A 3,915-nucleotide genomic window follows, 5' to 3' on the forward strand; every position below is an offset into this window, starting at 1 on the left:
AAGCATTTGATCAATAAATGGAAGAGGGAAGTGATCCTTCCTTGTGGCTTTGTTCAATTTTCTATAATCCATGCATACTCTCCATCCTGTAACTGTTCGAGTAGGGATGAGCTCATTCTTTTCATTTGCGACCACAGTGATACCTCCTTTCTTAGGTACACAATGCACGGGGCTCACCCACGAGCTGTCAAAAATAGGATAAATGATGCATGCATCTAGCCATTTCAGAATTTCTTTCTTCACCACCTCCTTCATGATCGGGTTCAGTCTTCGCTGCTGTTCCACAGTTGGCTTACTTCCTTCCTCTAGCAGAATTTTATGCATACAATATGAAGGACTTATCCCCTTGATGTCTGCTATGGTCCATCCTATAGCCGATTTGAATTCTCTCAAAATCCTTAAGAGCTTGTCTTCCTCACTACCTGAAAGATCAGCTGAAATAATAACAGGTAACGTAGATGAATCACCTAAAAAAGCATACCTCAAGTGTTCAGGTAATGGTTTGAGCTCTAAGGTAGGTGCTTCCTCTATTGATGGTTTGAGCTTCCCTTCAGCGTTCTTGAGGTCAGAAGTACCAAGAGATTCAAATGGTATATCCAGCTTTCGCTTCCAGGGAGAAGCGTTCGGATATTGTAATTGCTCGTTGCTATCTTCATCATCACTGTCAAATTCCCCCACTAGGGCCTTTTCCAATGCATCAGACATTAGCATGTGATCGAGTTCCGAAGTAACCGCAGAATCAATCACATCCACTTTTAAGCACTCCTCATCTTCTGTAGGGAATTTCATTGCCTTGAATACGTTGAAGGTCACATCCTGATCTTGGACCCGCATAGTAAGTTCCCCTTTTTGCACATCTATCAAGGTACGGCCAGTAGCCAAGAAAGGCCTCCCCAAGATTATGGGAATCTTCTTATCTTCCTCAAAATCCAGAATAACAAAATCTGCAGGAAAGAAGAGCTTATCCACCTTGACGAGCACATCCTCAACTATGCCCCTTGGGTAAGTAATGGAACGGTCAGCCAATTGTAGCGACATGTATGTGGGTTTTGGATCAGGCAGATCCAGCTTTTTAAAGATCGACAACGGCATCAGATTAATGCTTGCTCCCAAATCGCAAAGGCACTTGTCAAAAGTTAGATTGCCAATGGTGCAAGGAATGGTGAAGCTTCCTGGATTTTTCAGTTTTGGTGGTAACTTTTGTTACAGAACTGTGCTGCATTCTTCCGTGAGAGCAACGGTTTCAAGGTCATCCAGTTTCACCTTCCTTGAAAGAATAGTCTTCATAAACTTCGCATAACTAGGCATTTGTTCCAGAGCCTCAGCGAAAGGTATATTGATGTGAAGTTTCTTGAACACCTCCAGAAACTTCCCGAACTGTCTATCCAGCTTTTGTTACTGCAATCTCTTAGGAAAAGGTGGTGGAGGATAGAGCTGTTTCTCCCCTGTGTTAGCCTCAGGCAGAGTGTGTTCAACAGTAGTCTTCCTTGGTTCCGCCGCTTTCTCCTTTTGCTTAGATTCTTCATCTCTAACTTCAGCTTCGACTTCTTTTGCCTTTTCAGCATCAGCTACTTTTCCAGACCTTAAGGTAATAGCCTTGACTTGCTCTTTAGCTTCCTTCCTGGCTGGTACTTCCGTGTCACTGGGAAGAGTGCCAGGTTGACGATTGAGCACTGCATTGGCTAATTGACCGATTTGATTTTCCAAGGTCTTGATAGAAACTGCCTGAGTCTTGCACAACAGCTTAAGTTCCTCAAAATCAGCACTAGTAGGTGCAGTTGCACTTCTCTGTTGAGGATATGATTGCCTTGTAGCATACTGCTGTGGTTCCTGGAATCCAGGTGGGTTAAACTGTTTACTCACTCCTTGCTGATATGGTGGCTGAATAGCATTCTGATTATTCCCCCAACTAAAAATTTGGATGATTTCTGTTGTTAGGATGATAGGTCACTGGCACAGGCTGCTGTTGTCGCTGATAATTATTCACATACTGAACAGATTCGTTGACAAGAGAACACTGATCCGTAGCATGAGAACCTGCACAAAGCTTACAAACCATAGCTATTTGATTAACTCCATACGTAGCCAAAGAATCAACCTTCATTGATAGCGCTTGGAGCTGGGCTGCAATAGCGGTGGCTGTATCAACTTCCAGAATACCTGCTACCTTGCCTGACGTCATCCTCTGAGTTGGGTTTTGATGCTCATTTTCAGCCATCGTCTCGATAAGATTATACGCCTCAGTATAGCTTTTAGCCCATAAGGCGCCTCCAGCTGCTGCATCGAGCATGGGCCGAGATTGGGCCCCCAAACCATTATAAAAACCAGTGATTACCATCCAATCCGGCATTCCATGATGTGGACATTTTCTCAACATTTCCTTGTAGCGTTCCCAAGCCTCGCACATAGATTCTGTAGGTTGCTGCGCAAACTGAGTAAGAGCACTCCTCATAGCAGCAGTCTTTGCCATTGCATAAAACTTCACCAGAAACTTTTGCGCAAGATCTTGCCACGTAGTGATTGACCCAGCTGGTTCAGAATGTAACCAGTCTTTAGCCTTATCCCTCAGTGAGAATGGGAAAAGCCTCAACTTGATAGCCTCATCAGTCACGCCATTATACTTAAAAGTGCTGCAGATCTCGACAAAATTCCTTATGTGCATGTTGGGGTCTTCAGTTGCCGCTCCTCCAAAAGAAACAGAATTCTGCACCATCTGAATAGTGCCCGGCTTGATTTCAAAGGTGTTAGCTTGAATAGCCGGATGAAGGATGCTTGACTGAATGTCATCAATTTTAGGCCGAGAAAAATCCATAAGAGCTGGATCAGCTTGAACAATACGATCTCCCATGTTTACTGGTTCTTTCTGCTCAGTTCCTGAATCCGAATCCTCAAAATCTAACTTCTCCGGTGTATCAAGAACTTCGTCTTTCTCCTCAGCTGTATCTAAGGTCCTCTTGCGAGCACGAGAACGAGTTTGCATAAACGTTTGCTAAAGTACCTGAAACACAACCGAAAAGAGTAATTAACTACTACCTCCTAATCACTGAGTCCTAATGACCAATGATGGTAAGTACATAAACTAAACAAATACGCCGAGTCCCCGGCAGCGGCGCCAAAAACTTGTTAGGGCGAAATCACGCACTAATATTCACGCAAGTATACGCGTTCGCAAGTAATATAGAATACTTTCTAGTTCGTTCCCTCAGAGACTCAGACTAATTTATTGTCTAATTTAACTCACTCACCAATGTATGACTACTTCTCAATGTTAAGATAATAACACTTAAAATTGTTTATTAAATATTAACTATAATTAACTACTTAATTAACCACTTAACTAACACTTCAATTTATCAATAATAAAATACTCATGAGATCACAACTTCATTATTACTTCCTTCTATAGCCATTGTTATTACCTTTAGCATGTGACAGTGATGATATTAATCGAATAACACAAAACTGATAAAAGCCAACTTTCATTGTACTAATACCATTCTACCAAACATCCACAATTAAGATAGAAGTTGAATAGTCATTAATTATGTTGAGTTCCTATATGTCTACAGAAATTGACAACACAACGATTTAAGCACAAGTTATTCCTTTTTGATTACATAGGGCAAATAAAACTGTTAGAGTTACCCACTAATCATGCACAACGTACATGAACCTATGCTAGCATGGCAAGTTCTAAATCTCAAGATCCACCGTCGCTTCACAAGAGTTAACACCCTATCTTATATGTTCGCGACGCACATAAGACGAATACGCACAACCAATACTAGATATCATGCAATCATCACATACTAAAGTATTAAACAATTAACTAAAGAATTCCATAATAAATCCGTTGCAACCCCATGATCACGATTAGCCCATAATAGAACTTATCGCCATCATGGGTTCATATGA

At 41.6% G+C, this 3,915-nt stretch overlaps 1 non-coding gene across 1 annotated transcript; it reads left to right on the plus strand.

Moving 5' to 3' along the window:
• Positions 1-2,348: 2,348 nt before the first annotated feature.
• On the plus strand, positions 2,349-2,455 carry LOC141715720 (small nucleolar RNA R71). The gene has a single exon (XR_012572472.1). It is a non-coding gene; the product is annotated as a small nucleolar RNA R71 (small nucleolar RNA).
• Positions 2,456-3,915: the final 1,460 nt, after the last annotated feature.

This window comes from Apium graveolens, chromosome 3 (assembly GCF_009905375.1).
Source record: "Apium graveolens cultivar Ventura chromosome 3, ASM990537v1, whole genome shotgun sequence".
In the NCBI taxonomy this organism is placed as follows: domain Eukaryota; kingdom Viridiplantae; phylum Streptophyta; class Magnoliopsida; order Apiales; family Apiaceae; genus Apium; species Apium graveolens.